Here is a 26,380-nt window from a genome sequence, read left to right as displayed (position 1 = left end):
TTATTGATCAAACCCTTAAGGTAGGGCAACACCATACATTCACTCCTTAAGGAAGGAGAACACTACACAAGCCATATGCCTGTTCATACAATAATCCTTCTCTATCTCCCAAGTGGAGTCTCTAGCCTCTATATAGGCCTCATACATACAATACCATGGGTCATTACCATGGTTCCCTCATACCATCAACTAATACCATGGGCCCATTACATTATTATTAACTACTTGTGGTCCCTTACATGACATGGGTTAACCACCTTATTTATTACTATGGCCCATCCCATTATTACATTATTACCTTGGGTACCTCCCTTGGTACCCCATATTATCCCCCCTAGGTATATAACATATTTGGGGAAAGAAACTGCTAAAAAACCCCGACTATCTATATTGCATTAATCAAAACATTTGAGAAGGAAATACAATTCTTGTTTGTCCTAAACAATTTCTGCACTAGTACAATCTATCTCTCCGCCTCACAAGCCAGCTCAAGCCAAGACTTAGCCAATTCTGCTGCTTGCCAAGCCCCTACTTCCTTGCACAATTCCATGAGGAATCAACCCATATTTAATTGGGAAACCCACTCTCCATAACTGCACAATCCAAACATAGGTCCTCAATTAATTGCATGCACCATCTGTACAACTCAAAAAATTATACAACTAATAGTACATTGTCCCTAAACTCTAATCTAAACTGGGTCTTCATCTGAATTGACATGCATGAATTATTTGTCAATGAATCCTCAGTTAACTAGTGTGGTACTGGTGATGCACTAGTGCACTACTCCACTACTAGACCTATACTAGTTCCTCCAACATATAGAACTAGTTTAACTGACTATAACTCAGTTACAATAAGTTATCTAATTACAACTCCAAAGAACTCAACTTGAGCCTCTAAAATTTAGGGATCACTCTACATGACTCTAGATAGACTTCCAACTTGAATTTCATAATTCCATTAAGTCAACTTAACTTAATTAAATATTACAAGTTGCTATGAGAATATAATTACAATTTTAATTCACAATTTAATTTAAGGACAAATTAAATTGGAATTTCTTATTGCTATTTTTAACACTCCCTCTCAACAAGAAAGGGATTATCAACTACCCTAATCCTGTCTCTGTGAAACTTGAATTTCCATCCTAACAATGGCTTTGTCAATATATATGCATGCTACTCCTATGTGGGAATGTACTCCAACAACATAATCCTCCTCTACACACAATCTCGAAGATGATGATACCAAATATCAATATGCTAGGACCGATCATGAAAAACTAGACTTTCAAAGAGTTCGATACAACTTTGATTGTCATGGTAAATCATAGTTGGATCCATCTACTGACTAAACAAGCCAACCAAAATCGTCCTCATCCAGATAGCCTCACAAGTTGCTTGACTAGCAGCCATGTACTCTGCCTTTGTTAAACTGAGTGCAACAGATCTCTGTTTCCTGTTGTACCAAGAAACAGTTGCTCACCCAATACCGAAGATCCCTCCTGATGTGATCTTCCTATCGGATGGACACCCTGCCTAATCTGCATTGGTGAAGCCTTGAAGCTTCACTCCCTCTGTCCATTTGAACCATAAACCATACTGAGTAGTGCCTCTGAGGTATCTCAACACATGCTTGCCTGCCTTCCAATATAGCTTGGTTAGCTTAACCATCGCTTGACTAAGTTGGTTAAATGCATAGCACATGCCCAATCGTGTGTTCACCAAATACATGAGTGAACACACAAGCTTCCTGTAAATAGTAGCTTCCACTACTTCACCGGAAGTAGCATCCTCCTTCCTCCAATTACCTGTTAGAAGAGTCTCCCTGGATTTTTCGCTTTCTATGTGGAACCTTTTCAGTATCTCATTGGCATACTTTCCTTGAGAGACAAAAAGTTCCTTTTCACCTTGCCACACTTCTATGCCTAGAAATTAGTGCATGAGCCCCAAGTCCTTCATTTCGAACTCTCTTGCAAGGTCCTCTTTGCAAGGCTTGATCAACTTATCATCACTTATTAGAATCAAATCGTCGACATATAAAACAATAATCAACAATTTACCTTCAACCGAAATATGGTAAAGGTTCACATGCATTTCACTTTTGGTGAAGCCCAACCCAGTGAAGTAGCTACCGATCCCAGTGTACCAATCACGAGGTGATTGTTTCAGCCCATATAATGCTCGATTGAGTCAACACACATGCGAATCTTAGTTGAAGGTCTCAAAACCTTCAGGATGCTCAATATACACCTCTTCCTCAATCATGCCATTAAGGAAGGCTATCTTTACATCCATCTAATGTATCTTCCATCCCATCTACGCTGACAGTGCCAAAATGGATCTAATTGATGAGTACCTTGCAACAGGAGCAAAGGTCTCATCGTAATAAATCCCCTCCACTTGAGAAAATCCTCGGGCCACAAACCTGGCCTTATGTTTCTCCACACTACCATCTGCTGCTTTCTTTACCTTGTAAAGCCATCAGGAACTCACCATTGACTTGTCTGTTGGTCTTGGGACCACATTCCAAACATTGTTCCTAACAATGGAGTCATACTCCTCAACCATGGCATCAACCCAAACTGGTTGCTGCACTGCTTCCTCAAAAGAGGATGGCTCAATCTCAACACATCCACTCATAAGAGCCATGTATCCAGTGTACCTCTCTGGTGGCCTCCTCTTCCTGTGTTGTGATGTGGGTTCTCCTACATTCTCTCTTGCATCATGCAATAACTTGTCAGCCTCTAGTGCACTTTCTCCCATCTTCGGAAGACTCTTCCTAAGTTGGTGTCTCCACTCCCTAATCCTCTGCGTGTGGTTGCTCCACATCAATCTGAGTTTCCTCCTTAGGAGCTAAAATCTCCTCAACCACATGTAGTTGAAGCTGCCTCTCAAGGGAACATCTCATGGCCTTCTCTTCATCGAATTTTACCTCCTTGCTAATCACTGTCATCCTATTGGTCTAAAGGTACAATTGATAGTTGTGAGATGTATCAGTGTACCCCACAAGTATCCCCAACTCTGCTATTGGCTCAAGCTTCTTCCCTGCATCTTTCGTTACATGGAAATATACCAGTGAACCAAAAATCCTGAAGTGGCCCACATCTGGTCTCTTCCCTGAGAAAGTCTCCTCGGTGTACTGATCCCAAGAATTCAATGAGGGCTTCTATTCTGCAAATAAATAGTTGTGTTGCATGCCTCGACCCATAAGTGCAGTGGTAGGCCTTGACCATGCAACATCTCCCATGCTGCCCCTACTATTCTTCTATTCTTCCTTTCTGTCACCCCATTTTGTTGTGGGTTATGAGGTGATCTCAACTCTCATCAAATGCCTTCTCCTACACAAACGTTTTTAAACTCATTCGACACATACTCTCCTTCATTATCACTCCTGCTACCATTAACCTTCATGCCAATATCCTTCTCGACCAATGATTTAAATTCACAAATATTTGCAAAAGCCTAATCTTTCTTCAAGATGAAGAATATCTAACATTTATGAGAAAAATCATCAACAAATATAACATAATACCTATGCTTAGTCATGGATGTTGTCGAGAACGGTCCACACACATCTTAATGGACTTGATCGAGGATCACCTATGCTCGACTATATTTATCGTGAAAGGAAGATTTGGTGTATTTTCCCAAAGAACACCCTTTTCATATGTCAACTAGCTCTAGTGTACCTTTGGGAAGACTAGTAGAAATTTGTTGGATGATGTTCAAATTGCAATGATGCAAGTGACCCAATCTTCTGTGCCACAACTCACCGATGTCTCAACTCAGCACCTTCTCTACTTTTGTGCTCAAGGAAACAATATTCTACCTCCAACTTGTAGAGATTCTTCACTCGAACTCCTATCCTCTTCACCTATCTCATGGCTATGTGACGAAGGAACTCCTTTCCCTTACTAAATATCACATCATAGCCTCTATCCTCCAACATGGAAACAAATACCAAGTTCTTCTTCAAACAAGGAACATACATAACATCTCACAAAATGAGGGGAGAACCCGACTCCCTATGAAATGTAACTATACCAAGCCCGATAGTACTATATCTCCCGTCATCAACCATCTCGATATGCATTTGGATATCCTTCTCATCCAAGTTATTAAAGAGCTCTTTGTTACGATTCATGTGGAAAGAAGCTCCAATGTCCAAACACCATACACTACCCATCATCAATGACACCATACATGTGATGACGGTAAATTCCAATTTGAATTGTGAGGCAAGAGCCTCACCTCCTGCCGCTCCTCATGAGGGCTTCTTACCAGCCTTCTTGAGTGGACACTTTGTGGAAAAATGTCCCATCTCATGACAATGAAAGCACTTGACTTTTGACATGTCCTTCTTCTTGCCTCCATGACAAGAATCTGATTTGGAATGGGATGCCTTCCCCTTCCTTTTCTTTGCCTTACCCACCAAGGCACAATTTTACTCATCATCAGTCTTTGATGAGGAACCTGTTAGAGTAGGTTAATTTATTAGTCAAAGGTCTTCGAACTATTATTTTGTTGTCTTGTAGGGGGTCAAATTCATAAACATTATCACTGTTATAAGTTTGACCTTGTCCTGTCTGGAGAGTCATTATGAGTTTGGTCATCACCTTGATCATTAAATTCAGCCATGGGAAGGGGTGTCTAAGCATTGAAAGTTGTTATAACAAGTTACTGAGTCAGGATATTGAGTGTTGATAGAATGTCTACTTGATCATGGTGTCTACAGTTAAAGGAGTGATGTCAAAGCAGTATAGTCATTAAAGTTCCAATTTGTTCCCTCTTTAGACATCACATTTTACCCTAAGTCTCCATCCTCTCTATTCCCTAATGGTCATCATTTCAAATTGTAGCATGGACACAGTTTAATCTTGTTTTCTGGAGGTTATGCACAGAATCAGTAGGGTGAGGAGGCACTGAAACTGTTTTGTCAAATGCAGTGGGAAGGCATACAGCCTGATGGATTTTTGTTGTCCATTGTTCTCAGTGTATGTGAAAGCCTTGCATATTTTCAAACAGGGAAAGGATTATACACCATTATATCAAGCACACCCATCTTCTCAGTTTTGTTCAATGCAATTTCCTCTGAAAGTGACTGTTTTGGTCACTATTTGTGTAGAATGGTTTACGACCAAATGGAGCTGAATTTAGACAAACAGAAAGGGGTTTTTATCAAGAACATAAAAAAGAACAATAACATCTTCCATATTTTGTAGAGGTGTCACGGATAAGGATATTTTATTGCATATTCAAATCCTATTTTTCAAACTCCACAAAAACACTCTATTTTAGCCACCCTTTTTAAGAACGGTTTCCTAGCACATGAAGGAGATTTTTTTGAAATTGAAAGATGTTTTTCTCAATAAAATGGCAAGGAAAAATAATATCTTCCATATTTTTCACAAGTGTCATGGATCAAGATATTTGATTGCATATTCAAAGCGTATTTTTCGAACTGCACAAATACTTTGTTTTAGTCATGGTTTTGCAAAGCATTTTCTGGGAAGTGGGGGAAGAATTCAGAGAAACTGAGAGCAGTTTATCTTCCAAAAGCTGTAATGTAAAATAACCTCCTTTAGTGTTTACAAAGGTATTTCAGTTTGGGAGATATGTCCCGTAGAAAAGGTGTTGCACAGGCCATGCCCGCACCATCACACACATGCTGGAACAAAGACACCTGTCAAGTTTTCAAGAGGTTGACATGGAGTATATGTGGCAGCCATCTCACCTCCTCAGAATCTCATTGCATTCCATTTTCAAAAGCAGTGTCCAATCACCTATCCCACTTGGACCCCCACAATTGTCTCTTTCAGTTTTTTAGTTTCCGTAATTGTATCCAAATTTACTATTTTTAGCATTTTTTCAGGTCCTGAACTTCCGAAGCCATTTTGAGGCCCTAAACGACGTTTTTTTGGAAATCTGGGAGAAACATGGTTTGATGGACCAATTTTTCTCTTCCCAAAGTTGTAGTGCTCAGATAGATCTTTCTAACGAGCTATTGTACGCATCAAACGAAGATCGGGTGCCAAAGTTACGACCCCGAGAAATTGATGTACCAACTTACCCAAAATGGGGCCCACAATTTGGCATTTCATCTTCTACGGTTAGGTTTTGCAATGTTAAGGGTTTTCCATTGTTTCTAAACAATAAATAGGCCTTCGAGCCTCATTGTAACACAGTTTAGAGACATGTAGCTGCCACATCTCTTCTCAGAGATAAGCTACCATTGACCTAGCTAGTTTATTTCCACTTCTGTTTGTAAGCATATTTCAGTATTTTATAGTAATGAAATGAAGTATTATTTCCGCTGCATCTCTATATTCATGGTTATATCTGTAATTTGTTGCATTCCTATTTAAATTCGGATCAGTGGTATCAGAGTGGTCTGCTTTTTCTCTGTTTTTCTTTGCATGTCCCCAACGAGGTTGGGATATAAGGAGTTAGGGCTTGAATTGGTCAAACCTTTGCAAGACCAACCTTAAAAATCCCGATGGCTTCCCATGGTGGATGAAAAGAAAGACGAGGGGGCAAGAGATCCTATCAAAATCTTGCTCGAAGAAGCTCTCAAGAAGTAAAGGAACACGGTGATGGATAGCTTTGCGCAGATCCTTTAGCGGCTACCCAAAGGCTACGCATCGGCTTCCAGCAACTACTCTGGAAACGCCACGCCCTTTAAGGTACAAGTTAATTTTGAAATCCCCATATTCGAGGGTCAGATAAACACAGATGTTGTAGATAAATGGTTAAATCTGCTAGAAGGGTATTTTCTCTTCATGAATTTTCAAGTCAGGAAAAGATTGTTTTCACTCTTCTCAAACTAGCCCCCCATGTCAAGAACTAGTGGGAAACCTACTACGAGCAGAAGGATGAAAGTACGGGCTCACTATTTTCAGCTGCACCCACTTGGAATTCATTCTGAGATGCCACCAAGGAGTAGTACTACCCTGCCAAAAGCTATGAGGAAAAATACATAAAGTGGACCAGGCTACGACAAGGACCAAGATGTGCCGGAGTTCACCAACAATTTTCATACCCTTTTCACACAGTTGGGTATCAAAGATTCTAAGTTGCATCTGGTACTCAAATACCGCGGCTGCCTACACAGGTACATCTAGGAATAGATGGAGTTCCTGAGCATCTTCTCGCCCCGCACGGTGTACCGATATGCTGTCAAAATCGAGAAAAAGTTTAAACAGAAGAAGCAAGACTTTCGATCTACAAATCTAAAGACCAAAGGACAAAGCCAAGGTGGGGTGACCCAAGACAACCCTTCGAAGCCACAAGAAAATAGGAACACCACAAAGTCAAAGAAGGACACAAGAATGTGGTGTGAGTTCCATAAGAGCCCCACTCACAACACAAGTGAGTGTCGGACCAAGCAGTTGTTGGTGGCAGAGTTGAAGGCTTCAGAATCAGATGCATGTTTTGACCCTGAGTCAGAACCCAACAAGGGGAATGGCAAAGGGAAGCAGAACATTGTCAACGCGTAGCCCAATGCCACCGTTGCCACCATTAAGATCGAGAAGAATGAGCCTGAATATCCAGAGGAAGGGGAGCGTATTTTCCCCTGACAGATGTGGGTGAAGGGTTTGTCGCTGCAATTCATTATTCACAGTGGGAGCCAAAAGAACCTCATTTCAGTAGAGGTCATGAAGCGGTGGGGCCTACCAACTACACCACACCTGCAGCCGTACAGTATTGGGTGGCTTCACCAAGGACGAGATCTCCGAGTTCGCCAGCAGTGTTGCCTTCTCTACAACATCAAAATCTTCAGAGACAAGGTATTGTGTGATGTTACACTTCTGGATGTTTGTGATGTATTATTAGGCCAGCCATACTTGTGGAGGCGACATGATGTTTATGATTCAAGGCCTCGCTCCGTTATTATTTATTTGGGTAATTCATTATACAGGATACCGGAGGTAGCCCCACCTACTGCCACCTCTTTGATCATTGCTAAAAAAGGCAACAAGCTCATCTCATAGACTAGGAAATTTATTTTCTGTCTGGTTCGCTCCCAAAGTAAGGGGAAGATCATTGCCACCTCCATGACCCCCGCGAAGGGTTCCTCCATGCAACAGCAATGGTAGAGGGATAAGGTCATGACAGAACACAAGAACAGCTTCTCCTCACCCACAGGGGCACCACACAAGTCTCAGGTGGGCAACAAAGTTTGGTTACATCTACAGAAAGAACGCCTTACCAGAACCCATCAGAAGCTCAGACCACTCTGACATGGTCCTTACACCATTAACAAGGTTGTGGGAAATAATGCTTTGGAGCATAACATTCCTCCATTCCTTCACCCACACCAAGCGTTCAATGTGTACTGCCCTTGACCATGCTTCCCACCATTACTGGACACATCCGAGTTTGCAGAACAACTCACGAGGGACCATGTTCAGTAGATGGAGGAACTCAACGCAATGGGGACCATTACTTCCTAAGGGGGGAGGAATAATCTAGGTGGATCTTGGTGGCCAACCTCCTATCCCAATTGGACCCCCACAACTATCCCTTTCAGTTTTTCAGTTTCCTTAATTGTAGCACAATTTACTATTTCTAGCAATTTTTCGGGTCCTGAACTTCTGAAGCCGTTTTGAGGCCCTAAACGATGTATTTTTGGAAATCTGGGAGCAACATGGATCCTTGCTTCGATTTTGCTCTTCCCAAAGTTGTAGTGCTCAGATAGATCTTTCTAACGAGCTATTGTACGCGTCAAACAAAGATCGGGTGCCAAAGTTACGACCCCGAGAAGTTGATGTACCAACTTACCCAAAACAGGGCCCACAATTTGGCGTTTCATCTTCTAGGGTTAGGTTTTGGGATGTTAAGGGTTTTCCATTGTTTCTCAACAATAAATAAGCCTTCAAGCCTCATTGCAACACAATTTAGAGGCATGTAGCCGCCACATCTCTTCTCAGAGATAAGCTACCATCACCCTAGCTAGTTTATTTCCATTTCTGTTTGTAAGCATATTTCAGTATTTTATAGTAATGAAATGAAGTACTATTTCCGTTGAATCTCTGTATTTATGGTTATCTCGTTTCTGTATTTATGGTTATCTCTGTAATTTGTTGTGTTCATGTTTAAATCCAAATTAGTGGTATCAGAGCAGTTTGCTTTTTCTCTGTTTTTCTTTGCATGTCCCCAATGAGGTTGGGATATAAGGAGTTAGGGCTTGAACTAGTCGAACCTTTGCAAGACCAACCTCGAAAATCCTGATGACCTCACATGGCAAATGAAAAGAAAGACAAGGGGGCAGGAGATCCTATCAAAATCTTGCTTGAAGAAGCCCTCAAGTGGCAAAGGAACACGATGATGGATAGCTTTGTGCAGATCCTTCAGCGGCTACCCATAGGCGACGCATCGACTTCCAGCAGCTACTCTGGAAACGCCACGCCCTTTAAGGTACATGTTAATTTTTAAATCCCCATATTCGAGGGTTAGATAGACGCAGATGCCATATATAAATGGTTAAATCTGTTAGAAGGGTATTTTTCTGTTCATGAATTTTCGAGTCGGGAAAAGATTGTTTTCGCTCTTCTCAAAGCAACCCCCCACGTCAAGGACTGGTGGGAAACATACTGTGAGTAGAAGGATGAAAGTACGGGGTCACTATTTTCAGCTGCGCCCACTTGGAATTCATTTCGAGATGCCATGAAGGAGCAGTACTACCCTGTCAAAAGCTATGAGGATAAATACATAAAGTGGACCATGCTGCGGCAGGGAAGGGACCAAGATGTGCTCGAGTTCACCAACATTTTTCATACCCTTCGCACACAGTTGGGTATCAAATATTCTGAGTTGCATCTAGCACTCAAATACCGCAGCTGCCTACACAAGTACATCCAGGAAGAGATGGAGTTCCTGAACATATCCTTTCTCAACGCAACATACCGATACGCTGTCAAAATTGAGCAAAAGTTTAAATAGAAGAAGCGAGACTTTGGATCTGCAAATCCAAAGACCAAAGGAAAAAGCCAAGGTGGGGTGACCCAAGACAACCCGTCGAAGCCGCAAGAAAAGAACAACACCACAAATTCAAAGAAGGACATAGGAAAGTGGTGTGAGTTCCATAAGACCCCCACTCACAACACGAGTGTCAGACAAAGCAGTCGCTAGTGGCTGGGTTGAAGGCTTCAAAATCAGATGCATGTTCCGAACTTGAGTCAGAACCTGACAAGGGGAATGGCAAAGGGAAGCAGATCATTGATGCGGAGCTCAACGCCACTGTTGCATTTCCAAGATCCAAAAGAATGAGACCAAAGATCCAAAGGAAGGGGAGCATATTTTCCACTCACAGATGTGGGTGAAGGGTTCACCGCTGCAATTCATTGTTGACAGTGAGAGCCAAAAGAACCTCATTTTAGCAGAGGTCGTGAAGCGGTGGGGCCTATCGACTACATCACACCTGCAACCGTACAGTATCGGGTGTCTTCACCAAGGACAAGATCTCCGAGTTCGCCAGTAGTGTTGCCTTCCCCACAGCATCAAACCCTTCATAGACAGGGTATTGTGTGATGTTACACCTCTAGATGTTTGTGATGTATTATTAGGCTAGCCATACTTGTGGAGGTGATAAGCTGTGTATGAATCAAGGTCTCGCGCTGTTATTATTTCTTTGGGTAATTCATTATATAGGATACCGAAGGTAGCCCCACCTACCGCCACCTCTTTGATCACTGCTAAAAAAGGCAGCAAGCTCATCTCATAGACTAGGAAATTTATTTTCTGTCTGGTTCGCTCCCAAAGTAAGGGGAAGATCATTGCCACCTCCATGACCCCCGCAAAGGGTTCCTCCATGCAGCAGCAGCAACAAAGGGATACAGTCATGAGATAACACAGGAAAAACTTCTCCTCACCCACAGGGGCACCACAAAAGTCTCAGGTGGGCGGCAAAGTTTCGTTACATCTGTAGAAAGAATGCCTTACTAGAACCCATTAGAAGCTCAGACCACTCCGACATGGTCCTTACACCATTAACAAGGTTGTGAGAAATAATGCTTTGGAGCACAACATTCCTCCATTCCTTCACCCGCACCAAGTGTTCGATGTGTACCGCCCTTGACCATGCTTCCCACCATTACTGGACACATCCGAGATCGCAGAACAACTCACGAGGGACCAAGTTCAGCAAATGGAGGAACTCAACACAATGTGCACCATTGCTTCCCAAGGGGGGAGGAATGATCTAGGTGGATCTTGGTGGCCAACCACCTATCCCACTTGGACCCCCAAAACTATCTCTTTCAGTTTTTTAGTTTCCGTAATTGTAGCACAATTTACTATTTTTAGCAGTTTTTTGGGTCCTGAACTTTTGGTGCCATTTTGAGGCCCTAAACAACGTTGTTTTGGAAATCTGGGAGTAACATGGGTCCATGGACCGATGTTGCTCTTCCCAAAGTTGTAGTGCTCGGATAGATCTTTCTAACGAGCTATTGTACGCGTCAAATGAAGATCGGGTGCCAAAGTTACGACCTCGGGAAGTTGGTGTACCAACTTACCCAAAACGGGGCCCACAATTTAGCGTTTCACCTTCTAGGGTTAGGTTTTGGGATGTTAAGGGTTTTCCATTGTTTCTAAACAATAAATAGGCCTTTGAGTCTCATTGTAACACAGTTTAGAGGCATGTAGCTGCCACATCTCTTCTCAGAGATAAGCTACCATCGCCCTAGCTAGTTTATTTCCATTTCTATTGGTAAGCATATTTCACTATTTTACAGTAATGAAATGAAGTATTATTTCCGCTATATCTTTGTATTTATGGTTATCTCGTCTTTGTATTTATGGTTATCTCTGTAATTTGTTGCGTTCCTATTTAAATCCGAATCAGGTTTATCTTCCCAAAGTTGTAATATAAAATAACCTCCTTCAGTGTTTACAGAGGTATTTCAGTTTGGGAGATATATCCCGTAGAAAAGGTGTTTCGCAGGCCATGCCCGCACCATCACACACATGCTAGAACGAAGACACCTGTCAAGTTTTCAAGAGGCTGACATGGAGTATATGTGGCAGCCATCTCACCTCCTCAAAATCTCACCGCGTTCCATTTCCAAAAGCTCAAATTTTTGGATGTTGCGAAACCTTTTGCACACTCAGAAAGTAGCTTTGTGCTTTTTCCTATTTCACTTCATGATGATCTTGTTCGAAGATATCTTGGTTTATTATTTAGAAAAAGTTTGTTTTTAGGAGACAAAAACACTTTTATGTTTTATGCTTTTGAGGAAAAGTATTTTGAAAACAACAGTTTCCTCTTTTCAGTTTTGAGATCGATCCCCTATTGGATCGAATATGCATTGAATTTAGACACAGTGATCTCCTATGTATGAACTATATATTTTGATTAATGAAGACATAACATGTTGTTGATGGTTCAACATTGTGTTGGTTTCAATTTTCTGCAATTTTTGCTTTTGTGATCAATTCATGGTGCAGTGCTTATGTATTGAGGGATATCAATTCCATTGTACAAGGATTCTTATGGTATGATGTCTGGGATTATTTCTCTTTATCGCTTAGTTATTCTATTGTCTTGTTGTGTTATATGAGTATTATGATTTAAGTTGGCTTAGAATTTAGTTAAGATGCTCTTTTCAACTGTTTTCACATTTTAGTTGAAAATGGAATGTCTTATACTCATGTATGTTATATCTTTCGTCTATCCTTTCTTTCTCATGTAAAAGAAACATTGTTTATTTACAGAGGAAGAAATTGTCTATTATGTTTCAGTTTGCCCCTTTTATACTAGAACTCATCATTGTATCCCAAGTCATGCAGAAAATCCCTTTTAATAGATGCCAGTTTACTTGCATAAGAAAATGAATAAAAAGACAAATTGATCATGTGTTATTACCTAGTCGAACACTCATTTTTCAAACGTATATCTTCAGAATTCCATTGTCAGAACTGGTTTCTGCTAAATTTGTGCTTTAAAGTCTTTATATTTCTCAAGTGAGGGAGCCCCCTGTTGTTGAAGAAGACCAGTCTATCAACCAAAAGAGGTATGTGGTTACCTCTGAGTTTTCTCCTTTCAGCCTAGAGAAAAATACAGAGGGATAACAGAACTGTCTCTGGTATTCCTCTGAATCTCTTCTTGTACCAAATCTGACCACAACCGTTCCCAATATGGTAGCTTCTCCCTCCCATTGACAGAATCCTGATAACTGTGTCAACTCTTGGGAAGTCCTAGAAGAGGTAGGCTCACCACATCGTCCTCGGAAATGGTAATCCTAACACTTCTAGGCTCATCCCGACAATGGGTGAACTTGGTCAAGTTCTTTGGAATTGAGTCGCCATTCTTCATCTTGGTATTTATGAGTTTGTCCTTCAGTGCCAATTTCCTATGGTCACTGCTTTTCTGAAACAGGTCCAACAATGCCTTCCACATTGAGTATGGAGTATCCTTGCCATGGAGACTCAAGACAATGTGGTCTCGAACTCCCTCCAGGATAATCCTTCTCGCTTTTGCCACACACTTTCTCCATTCAGCTAGATCTTTAGCATCCAATGTTGGAGGCTTAGGAATGTCATGATCTATGAATTCCTTAAGGCCATTGTCTTCCAGCACTGCCTCCATCAAGTCCTTCCAAGCTATGTAATTCGAGCTACCCTCCAAGGCATACTCAAGTCGCAACCCGTAGAAAGACATATTGCTGCTCTGAAGTATGAACTTGCAAATTCGATTTTCATCTGTACACCAAACTTGAAATATCCTCTTCTATATTGTCTTAAGCTCTAATACCATGCATATTGTTTACTGTAGGTTCAACAACTTATGTGATTTTCTAAAACACAAGACAAGAATCTACTCTACTCTTCAGCGAAAATGAAAATGGATGATGAAAACAATAAGCAGAAAAAGAAGAATATCAATCACACATAACACAATATTTCTCTAGGGAAATCAACTACTAAAAACCTCGACCATCTATATTGCATTAACTAAAAGACCCGAGAAGAAAATATAATGTGTGTTCGTCTTAAACAATTCTTGCACTAGTACAATCTATCTCTCTACCTCGCAAGCCAACTCTTAACCAATTCCACTGCCTGCCAAGCCCCTACTTCCTTGCACAATTCCTAGAGGAATCTGTTATGCTCTTAACCTGCAAAATGATACCCAAATACAGAATATGCGAAGAAAAGATACCCAGAACACAGAATAGCAATGATTTTATTATTCAGAGAGTAATGTTCACTTGCCTCTTCAAGGGGGCAACCTCCAATAGAGCAGAGCTCGACTACAAAATAAGACACGATGCTCCTCGCAGGGAGTCTCTATCCTTTATATATGACTCATACATGCAATACCATGGGCCAATACCGTGGGTTTTATTAATACCATCTATCTAATACTACGGCCCATTTGCAACTAACTGTGGTCCCGTCATTAATTGCGGGTTAACCATTTACAAATATTAATATGGGCTTTATTGACTCTTGACTATGACGTGATCCCATGACATAAATAAGGGGGTTAGGGTGGGACCCTAACATGCCCTCCCCCTTAAGACTAGCCTTGTCCTCAAGGCTGAAGCTGCGGAAACTGCTGAAGAATAGTGGCTGGTTCCCAAGTTGCATCTTCCGGAGAGGTGTCTTTCCATTTGACGAGGACTTCCTTAATCATGCGGCCGCGCAGGTGCTTGTCTCGTGTGTCTAGAACCTGTTCGGGTTGAAGCCAGATTGACCCTTCTTCGTCCAATTCAGGTAGACTGGTTTGAACTTGGCAATTGTTCCCAATCACTTTCTTGAGGCATGATACATGGAAAACTGGATGGATTTTTGCAGTAGGTGGCAAAGCCAACTTGTAAGCCACTTCTCCAATGCGCTGAAGTACTTGGTATGGTCTGTAGAATTTTGGAGAGAGCTTTTGACAACCCTTGTCTTTGAGTGATGTTTGCTTATATGGTTGCAGCCTCAAAAAGACCTGATCCCCTTCTTGAAATTGGCGCTCGGAGCGATGCTGGTCGACCTGTTGCTTCATGTGGTTCTGAGCTTGATGAAGATTCTCTCTAAGATGGGCGAGCATGGTTGCGCGGTGTTGTAGGAGTTGATCCACTGCTTGTACTTTGGAGCACCCCTTGAGATAAGAAGTAGGGGAAGGCGGAAGTTGACCATATACTGCTTCATAGGGAGTCATTTTGGTGGTGGCATGATAGTTGGTGTTATACCACCATTCGCCTAGAGGTAACCACTGTACCCAAAGGTGTTGCTTTTCTGAAGTGAAATACCTAAGGTAGGTTTCTAGACATTTGTTGACGGCTTCAGTTTGACCATCCGTTTGCAGATGATAGGAAGTACTGAGTTTTAGTTGAGTGCCTTGTATCCTGAAAAGTTCCTACCTAAAATTACTGCTGAAGATCGGGTCGCGATCAGACACAATATAAGTGGGCATGCCATGCAATTTAAAAATCTGATCCATGAAAGATTGAGCGACCAAAGTTGGTGTAAACGGATGGGGTAGGGCGCAGAAATGAGCATACTTCAACAGTCGGTCCACAACCACCATGATGACTGACTTGTTCCCGTACTTTGGAAGACCTGTAATGAAATCCATAGAAACCTCTGTCCAAATTGATGTCGGAATGGGCAATGGTTGTAATGTGCCTGGTGTGTTGACGGTTTCCCCTTTGTGGCGTTGACAAACATCGCATTCTGCTACGAAAGTAAGGATGTCCTTTTTCATGCCTGTCCAAAAAAATGATCTTCTGGTGCGAGCATACATCTTCTGAAAGCCCGAATGTCCTGCAATGGGAGATGAGTGCAATTCTGCCAAAATGCGACTTTTGAGGGTGGATGTTGGTGCTATTATGACTCTGTCCCTGTAGCGAAGAATATCATCCTGCCACGAGTAGCCCTTGGTGGAATTTGGATCTACCTGCAATTGAGAAATGAGTTGGGATAGCCCAGGGTGTGAAAACCACTCCTTGCGAGCCTCTTCAATCCACTTAGGAATGGGGAGGGAAATTGCTAGCAGAGTACTTTCTTCCTCAAATTGGCGAGATAATGCATCTGCTACACTATTGTCTTTCCCTTTCTTGTAAATGATCTCATAATCATATCCCAGCATTTTGGCGAGCCATTTATTTTGTTGTGGGGAGGATAGGCGTTGCTCCAAAAAATATTTAAGACTGTGATGATCTGTGCGGATTTGAAAACGTCGCCCCAATAAGTAAGGTCGCCAGGTCTCGACTGCATGTAAGATGGCCATCATTTCTTTTTCGTAGGTAGATTGGCCCAGATTCCTCCCACTTAGTTGTTGGCTTGTGAAGGCCAAAGGTCGCCCTTCCTGCATTAAGATCGCCCCAATACCTGTCCCCGAAGCATCACATTCAATGACAAAGGATTTGGTGAAGTCAAGTAGTGCTAAGACTAGAGTGGAACACATGGCGTTTTTGAGAGCGGTAAATGCCTGTTGTGCTTCCTCGTTCCAGAAGAAGGAATTTTTCTTTAGGAGTTGAGTGAGGGGCTTCGCTATGCGGCCATAGTTGCGGACAAATTTACGATACTAGCCTGTGAGACCCAAAAATCCTCTCAAGCTCTTCAAGGTCTTAGGTTGAGGCCATTCTTGCATTGCCTGGATCTTTTTGGGGTCCACCTTGACACCTTCACGCCCCACAATGTGGCCCAAATACTCAACTTCTTCCATGCCAAACGAACACTTGGACATCTTGACAAATAATTTATGCTTGCGGAGCAGTTGCAAGAGTAGATCTACATGCTGAAGATGTGCAGTCCAAGTGCCACTATAGATGAGGATGTCATCGAAGAAGACAAGGACAAATTTCCTGAGATATGGTTTGAGAATGTGATTCATAAGGCTCTGAAAAGTAGAGGGGGCATTACAAAGACCAAAGGGCATGACCAGGAACTCATAATGGCCTTCATGAGTTCTGAAAGCAGTCTTGGGAATGTCAACTTCCTTCATGCGAATTTGGTGGTAGCCTGAGCGAAGATCCAACTTAGTGAAGAATTGAGCCCCATTGAGTTCGTCCAGCAAATCATCAACCACCGGGATGGGAAATTTATCTTTGACTGTCAGTTTATTGAGGGCCCTGAAGTCGGGACACATCCGCCACTCCCCATCTTTCTTGAGCACCATGACCACTGGGGATGAATAAGGACTAATGCTGGGACGAATGACACCTGCTTCCAAAAGTTCCTTGATTATTTTTTCTATTTCATTCTTTTGGGTGAACGGATATCTGTATGGCCACACATTTGGGGGTTGGGCCCCTGGAACCAAGGTGATGCTATGATCATGTTCCCCTCGCGAGGGTGGAAGCTCATGAGGCTTGTCAAAGACTGGCAGATGGTTATTTAAAATCTGTTGCATCTCAGGATGAATTGGCAGAGACTTGGTGTCGACTACCTGGATGGCATTAAATTGAGCTACCACTCCATGATGGCCCTTTTTTAACAATTTTTCCATCCGATGCAAGCTGATGATAGAGGGGGCTCCCGCCTGGAGTCCACAGAGGGTATGTGTGGAGTTGTTCTGCTTAAAACTCATATATAACTCCTGGAAATCCATTGTGATTGGCCCAAGAGTGCGGAGCCATTCAGCGCCGAGGACAATGTCGCAACCCCCCATGTGTATGGCAAACATGTGGGTTTTCAACTGATAATCCCCCATTTGAAGTTTGACATTTTCACAGCGGCCTTCACATTTCATTGTGCCCCCATCCGCAATTTGGACTTGGAAGTTAGAAACTGCTCGTACAAAACAATGCACTGCTTCTGCGACTTTTTGATGGATGAAATTATGTGTACTTCCACTATCAATCAAGACTACTACTGGGCGATGTTTAAGAAAACCTCTGATTTTGAGAGTTTGAGGGGAAGAAATCCCTGCCAACGCATGCAACGAAATAACTGGTTCGTCAGAGACATTGTCCTTTTGGTTGTCTTCTTCTAGCGCCTCATGTTCCTCAAGTGGTGGATCTTCCTCTGTTGAGCTGTAGTCAGTGGCATCTATTTGAAAAAATTTAGGCTCCTTGCATTTATGACCTGGGGAGTATTTTTCATCACAGTAGTAACATAGTCCTTGCTTTCTTCTTTCGGCCATTTCCGCAGGTGACACCTTTTGGACCTTAAGTGTTTGAGTCGTGTTGTGAGCTTGTGGGGGGCGACCTTTAGTGGAGAAATTTGGGCGATTGTATTGGGCTGCTAATGCATGTTCCATGTTACGGGCTACCTTGCAAGCCTCTGTCCATGTGGGAGGGTGGTGCAGTAAGACTTGAGCTTTGATGGCTTCTTTAAGACCGCTGATAAAACATTCAGTGTAGAACACATCTGAGAGACCCCAAGTGCGAAAGGCTAAGGCTTCAAAAGCTGTAATATATTCATCCATTGTACCCGTCTGTCGGAGCTTAGTAAAACGACCCAAAAAAGAGTCCTCCTGTTCAAAGCGGCTTTGAAGAGCTTTTGCAAATTGGTTCCAAGTCTTAAATGGTCCATTGCAACGTTGATGCCATTCCCACCATTGCCACCTTTCATTGTCCAAGTACATGCTCCCCAACATAAGCTGAGTCGCATCATCTAAGATACGATTCAGTTTGAAATACTGGTCCATTTGTGCTATCCATGCCGATGGGTGTGAACCGTCAAATTTATGCATATCCAACTTGGGAGGTCACTGACTAGGTGGTTGGTGGGTGTGCCAGACGTGAGGAGAGTGGCTAGACTCACCCTCATTGTATTCATGGCCATTATACGCCTCCTCGTGGGCTTTCTCCTTGCCCTTCGGGATTAATTGCTGGACCTTGATACATAGTCCGTTAAGCTGATTGGTGAGGGTTTGCATGGATTCTTCAAGTTTGTCCATCCTTTCATTGGCCATCGCTTGGGCTCTAGTTTCTACCATACACCAACCTGATGAAAAATTGGGACCGCTGAAAAAAATTTCACTAATAATTGAATGGTACCACTGTGCTCAGCTCGTCGTCCTGATTCTGATGGGCTAGGTCACCAATAAGTGCCCCGAAAGATCTCAGACTTTTTTTTTTTTTTTTGAAAACTCCTAACGGAGTTTTACTCCTTCCTGATCAATACTGCAGTTGCCAAATCCTCGAAATGTCAATGCGGCCAAAAGTCCTGCGAAAATTATACCCCGGTATAGGAACCCTTCACAACAACTACGATCTGGTGGATCTGAGAGATCTGAATGGCGGATCAGATAGCTCTAGGCTGCGGAACAGACTGCTGCTGCGGATCGGCTAGATCGAATAGATTGGAATGACTGATCTGCGAACTCGAGACTGCGGGACTGATGTCTGCTGCTGCTACTGCACTCCTTTGCACAAGCGGATCTGATATAGATGATGTGCGATCCCCCGATAGAAAAGGGAACTATGGTCTTAAGGAGTGTCAGGTGCTAGAGATCGCAATATACATAAGGGTCTGGCAGTAGTACTCGGCCCAATGTTTCAGGGCTCTAACTAAGGAGGATCTGCCGTACAACCCGACTACCCTATCGTACGGGCAAGTAATCTCTCCGAGTGCTGTTCTCGGTGTACTGTAGCCACAAGACAGCCGACGGTTTATCTATGGCGAGGTTTCAAGGGAGCCTAGGGGGCTTCCGATATACCCAGAGGGTACGTGGAAGATAGTCCATGCGCGGTTCTGTCTAATGCGCTACTACTCGAAGGGGTACCCACAGGGGTTACAAGGGAGTCCAACAGACGTGACCACCTCTTGTATTTCCTGCGTGCATGCCTCCCCAAATCCGCAAGTTTATGCGCTCAACGATAGATCCCGTTGTTTAAAGACGTCAGAACACGTCTCTAGCCAAAAAATTTTTTGCTAAGAATTGGAGATCCCACCGGCCCTGGAAAGTGCTCTGATACCACTTGTTATGCTCTTAACCTGCAAAATGATACCCAAATACAGAATATGCGAAGAAAAGATACCCAGAACATAGAATAGCAATGATTTTATTATTCAGAGAGTAATGTTCACTTGCCTCTTCGAGGGGGCAACCTCCAATAGAGCAGAGCTCGACTACAAAATAAGACACGATGCTCCTCGCAGGGAGTCTCTATCCTTTATATATGACTCATACATGCAATACCATGGGCCAATACCGTGGGTTTTATTAATACCATCTATCTAATACTACGACCCATTTGCAACTAACTGTGGTCCCGTCATTAATTGCGGGTTAACCATTTACAAATATTAATATGGGCTTTATTGACTCTTGACTATGACGTGATCCCATGACATAAATAAGGGGGTTAGGGTGGGACCCTAACAGAATCAACCCATATTTAATTGGGAAATCCGCTCTCCATAATTGTGCAATCTAAACATAGGTTTTCAACTGATTGCATACACCATTTGTACAACTCTGAAAATTATACAACTAATAGTACACTGTCCTTGAACTCTAATATGAACTAGGTCTTCATCTGAACTAACATGCATGAATTATTTGTGATTGAACCTTCAGTTAACTGGAATGGTACTTGTGATGCACTGGTGCACTACTCCACTACTAGACCTTTACTAGTTCCTCCAACAATTAGAACTAGTTTAACTGATTATAACTCAGTTAGACTGAGTTATCTAATTACAACTCCAAAGAACTCAACCTGGGCCCCTAAAATTTAAGGATCACTCTACATGACTCTAGATAGACTTCCAACTCGAATTTCCTAAGTCAATTTAACTTAAATAACTATTACAAGTTGCTATGAGAATATAATTACAATTTTAATTCACAATTTAATTCAAGGACAAATTAAATTGGAACTTCTTGTTGCTATTTTTAACAATATCTAATCTTTATTCCTTCTATTATAGATTTCGAGTCATTTACCGAGAGATAATTGTTTTTCCCAATAAGTAACCATTTGTTGGCCCACCAACAACTACCCTACATTTTAGCCAAAAATGAAAGGCCCCCATTAATTTTTTTGGAAAATTCTCTTTGTTTGGTTTAGTTTTTACGTTTTTTTGTTCCTTTATGATTTGGCCATGATTTAACACATCTTTCGCCTCAATCCTTATGGTTGTCGCCTTGATTGTTTGATCTTGAGTGGTTTTCTTCATTGATTCCCATGCTCCGGTTTTCCTTCACTTCTCAAAGAGCTCCCCATAATTTATAATCTGATGATCCCACTATCTAGTTTCAAAGTCATGATTACATTGAGTTTCCACTTATTTCTTTGTCGTGGGAATGTTGTTTAATTCTGTGTAAATTTATGTACATATTTGTAACTATAGCTACATTAATTAGCTTATTATAATGATTATATTTTCCAATTATAAATTAACTTAATTAAGCATGATTACTTTGAGTTTCAAATATCTTTATCGTGAGAATGTCATTTACTTTTGTGTAAATTTATGTACATATTTATAACTATGGCTATATTAATTAGCTTATTATAATGATTATATTTTCCAATTATAAATTAACTTAATTAACTTAACATAAAACATATTAATTATATACTAAAATTTATATATATATATATATATATATATATAACTTTTATAATATATATAAATATTATATATTTTTACGTATTTTATAACCCACCATCATATATATATTATTAGACCCAAGAATTATATTATATAATTCTTTTGGTGGATATTAAAATGCATTGTAGATTATATTTTATTATTGTAAATATATAAATGTGTAATAATAGAAATACCACGCATGTTGCTCTCAAACATTGTGTATGTCTTTGAGAGCAACATACACAATGTTTGGCTAACAGGCTGCGAACCAATATATTTATCAGCCATTTGATGGCCCATGTAGCATGAGAATGAACTCGCACCACTGTAAAAAAGAGGGGTGTGTATAACTTCAGTCATTTTTCATTCCATTTGGGTATATGCAAGTTAACATTCACGGCTATAGAAGTTCACAAACTCACGTGGTTATTCACACCGTCATTTAATCGAGATTATAAGGCAATAATCTTACAAAACTAAAGTTTAAAAAATATTTTTGGGGCTTACGAGCCTTCATTGAGGTTAACGAAGGCCTTTTTAAAATTTAATGAATGAATCCATTCCATCGATCCAACTACTCTTCAGGTCCACATTTTTAACGTTGCCACAACGTTGTGGAGTAAAAAAACTATTAAGGCATGGACCTTATCCAACTATTCCTTCTGCGTTCGTTTCATCGTGCATCTTTCCTCTGCACTCCGCTCCAAAAACTTCAATTCGGTCCAGCCTTGCCATTCGCCATATTAGCCTCCAAGTTTTCCTCTAGAATATGCCACCTTTTCAGTCTGGACTCTCAACTCACCACCGAATCAGATCGTTAGGGTTATATTTGGCACTACGTTACTAAATTAGCCCATTAATGAAAAAAAAAGTTTAGATTTGTTGTTTAGATTTATATTAGTTTAGATTTATTTTAAATACATATTTAATATGAGTAGAGAGATTTAATTTATTTAAGTGTAGTTTTTTTTGTATGAATGATATTATTTCAATATTTTATATAGTTATTTTTTTTCTATTTTTTTTATTTTGACATATATAAACAAAATTTCAATTTTGATCATTGATGAACATCTTTTTTTTAAGTACGAAAAAAGCTTGATTGTATTATATTCATTGAGTCCATGCCAAATATTTTTAGCCCTATGTGAAGTCAATACTACACAGATGCAGGATACAAAGAGTGTTCTAGTAAAAACATACCATAGATAGGTTATGGTAATTGGCGGTAAAATCCAAAACAGGGACTACTTGCAAATATGAGAGACGTGCTTTTTGAGAAAAATGCAAGAATCAAGTACATGATACATACCAGGGCCTGTTGTGTGATCATTATGTACCCGACAGTGTAAAATCCTGAATTTGGTACATGTCGTTCCCCATTGTTATGTTCATATTCCATATTCCGATTTGTGCATGGAGCCCTTTCTTGGATAGTTCATCTGCATGAATACTCTGATATCTGTCCACATGGATAATGGAGAAATCCTTTGTAGTTCTCCAAAGAGAAACGATTCTATACATCCATCCCATCAGATTATGATTTTTTATGGAGAACTTGTCATTAACATGGTCTATAATGAGTTTGGAGTCTCCATAGATCTTCAAGGAATCAATATTTAGGAAGATGTTGAAAAAAAGTAGACCGGCTAGAGCCATAGCTTCAGCTTTGTTATTTGTTCTTTCACCCCCATTCCAATAAATGGCATAATGCTGATTCTCCTTTACACTTATGTAGACACCACATGCACAAATGCCATTTTGAGCAGCCCCATCGAAAAAAGCCCTAGGAAAACTCATCTGGTAAGGTGGAATTGCCTTTGACTTCCCTTTTTTCTGCTGAGGAATGGGAAGTGGAAAGGAATTGTATTGGGAGACAATGAATTCAAAAACAAATTTAAAGCTTTCCTTGCTATTTTGGAATAATACTTTATTCCTCCAATTCCAGATAATCCATAAGACTAATAGTGGGATAGGTCTCCAAATCGCTTTCTGATTACTCCACCAAAATAAAGCTCCTTTTATTGAGGAATGTATAATATAATTGAATCCAAAATAAGTGGCCAGATTCCTCCAGAGCTCCTGGGTATGAACACATTTTAAGAAAATGTGTATATTGTTTTCTTCCTCTGTTTTGCAGATTAAACAGATAGCAGGGCCATACCAGTTCCTCTTTTGCAAATTGTCCCAAGTTAGATTTTTATTGTGAAAAACAAGCCATGAGAATATGATAATCTTGTTTGGACACCCAGATTTCCAAAACGTGAAGGGAAAGATGCTATCAGTATGTGGAGAGAGGTCCTTTAGTAGAGATAGATATATATCTTTTACATAAACATTCAGCTTCCCTCTATTTCCTTTCCAGATGAGACCATCCTCAGCTTCAGATCTACATATCCCCCTGGTTTTCATTATCCAAATAATCTGGTTCCACTGAAGGGAAAATAAACCCTTTAGGCCCAAAACTGAAGCATTTTTCTAGATAGGTATAGTACCCTGCCATTCATCTATAACCTGCTCCCAGTAAAATATTCCTTTTTGGTGGAAGAGCTGTAATAACTGTAGAGAAAATGATATTTCTTCTTGTCCTTACATATCATATTGAATTGCAAAATAAACCTCTAGAGTTAATAAAAACAAAATCTCTTGAAAATCTGTAATTATAAGAAAATATTCTTGATACACATGTAACTATTATAAATTAATTTTGTTAATACACCTGTAACTATTATAAATTAATTTTGTTAAGGATTCTGTTATAATTTTTACTTTGTTCTTGTTGGTTATTCTAGGAATAGGTGTGGAAGAACCAGTATGCAGACTTTTGGAAGATGGTATGCAATCAATTTCTATTACAAATATATGGAAAATAAAAAGCAAAACTTGGCAATCTGGTAAGCGATATCAATATTGTTGAATAGCAAGTGGTGGAAGATGGTATGCAATCAATTTGTATTACAAATCTATGGAAAATGAAAAGCAAAACTTGGCAATCTGGGAAACGATATCTGTATTGTTGAATAGCAAGTGGTGCATTGGTTTAGATGTGAAGAAAATAACCAAGATCTAGTTTGTTTATATTTTTTATTGTTCAATATCTTGGTATCTTTAGCCAAATACGTTTTTGTTGCTTGGTAGTTGTTATTTGATCTAATTTGTTGTGTGATTTGTAAAATGTGACTAGTTCTCAATAAAATGACCAGTGACTCATCAATTTAGATCTGATATATATTTGTATATTTGAATGTTTGAGAGGATTTTTGGATAAGCATGGATATAAGTTGGATTTGATTTTATTGTTGGTTTGTTTTCAAATCTTTTGATTTAGAGAAAATACAGAATGATAGCTTCTGTACTAATCATTCTTAATATTATCAAGTTGATAACTTGTTTTGATTTTGTCTGTACTGGTGTCATATTGATAAGGGCTTAGGGCAAGAAAAGATATGAGAGCTAAATAACTGATCAGTTTGAAGGTCGTTGCCATAAAATAGTAAAATAGTTCGGAGCATTATGATAATATTTTTTCATTCGAGGAGTTTTTATGCAATGGATGGAAACCATGGAGCCTAATTTCATGGAGCGTTGACTCATTTCCCTTTTTGGGATGATGTAACTATTTTGTAGCGCAAAACTTTGTTTATTATAAAAGGGGATTATTGTAATGGAAGAAAGGGAGGGTCGACCATATTGTAGTATGATAAAAAAAAAAATTAATACGTTGTTGTAGTAGGGATAGGTTTCTGAAAATAGAGGGAATGACTGATATTTTTTTTTCTTTCTTTCTTTCTTTTCTTTGGGGTAAATTGTGCTTTTTAAAGGAGAAGAAAGGGAGGTTTTGCTTGCAACTTCAGTGGTTATTTTGTTCATGTTCTAGTCATTTTACACATGTTTAAATCTTATGAGTAAGATGTTTATAGAGTAATGTAATTTGAATATTTAATCAAATTAATATTCAAAGCATGTCTATAGTCTAAATGTTAATTTGATTATGCTGAGTGATTGCAGATTTAGATCTAGTGTTTAAGCGATATTTAGGAGAATTAAGAGAATGGCTCGCCTTCTTTTCTTGAAATCTCGTTCTACTTATATATTGTTATAATTTGTATATCTTTAAAATTATTAACAATATTATCATTCTTTTTAAGCATTGGATTACCTTATTAGTTAATTCCCTAGATTAGATTAGATTATGTTAGCTTGAATTTAATAGATTGTTTATGTTATTTTTAGTTTTATTCAATTTGTCATTGAAACCATCTCTTAGATTTCATTGCATTTAGTTCAATTTTTCAATCATTTAGATCTACATTACATTTAGGTCTTAGAACCCATTTGCACTTAACATTATCTTTCTCATAAGAGGAAGAAACATCTGGCTAACAGAGCTATCAAACCCGTCAGAAGAAGCTATCCCAAACATCTTGGGTTATTAAAGAACTTTGGACCGACCTATTTCATCCTATTGATGAGTGGCCATTTCTTCCCATCAACGCAGTCTTAATATAAACCTCCTTATGGTGGCTCTAGAAAACAAACTTGGAATTGGGGAAGAAGAAATTTCCAACTCATAGTTCAGATTAAGAGAAAATTCAGGGATCATGAAGAACTAAAGAAAAAGACTAAGAAATAACTTGAAAAAGAACAACCCAATTCAAGTGCTATGAATCATTCATCCTCCTTGTTCAAGATGGAAGTGAAGGTTGTCATCAAGTTGTATCAAGGTTAGATTGGCACTTTCAAACTAAATAATTGATTGTAGTAGTTAGAGTTTTATTTTAGTGTTCACCACATAGAGGAAGAATATAAAATTTTGTTTTCTTATTTGAAACTAGAGGGCCATACCTTGACATGGTGGGAAAGTAGCACAAAAACCCTTAGGCTAGAGCGGG

Source organism: Pinus tabuliformis, chromosome 6 (genome assembly GCF_031772625.1).
Source record: "Pinus tabuliformis cultivar Carrire ecotype Pingquan chromosome 6, CPIR1, whole genome shotgun sequence".
In the NCBI taxonomy this organism is placed as follows: domain Eukaryota; kingdom Viridiplantae; phylum Streptophyta; class Pinopsida; order Pinales; family Pinaceae; genus Pinus; species Pinus tabuliformis.
Note: the sequence above shows the minus strand (reverse complement) of the source record.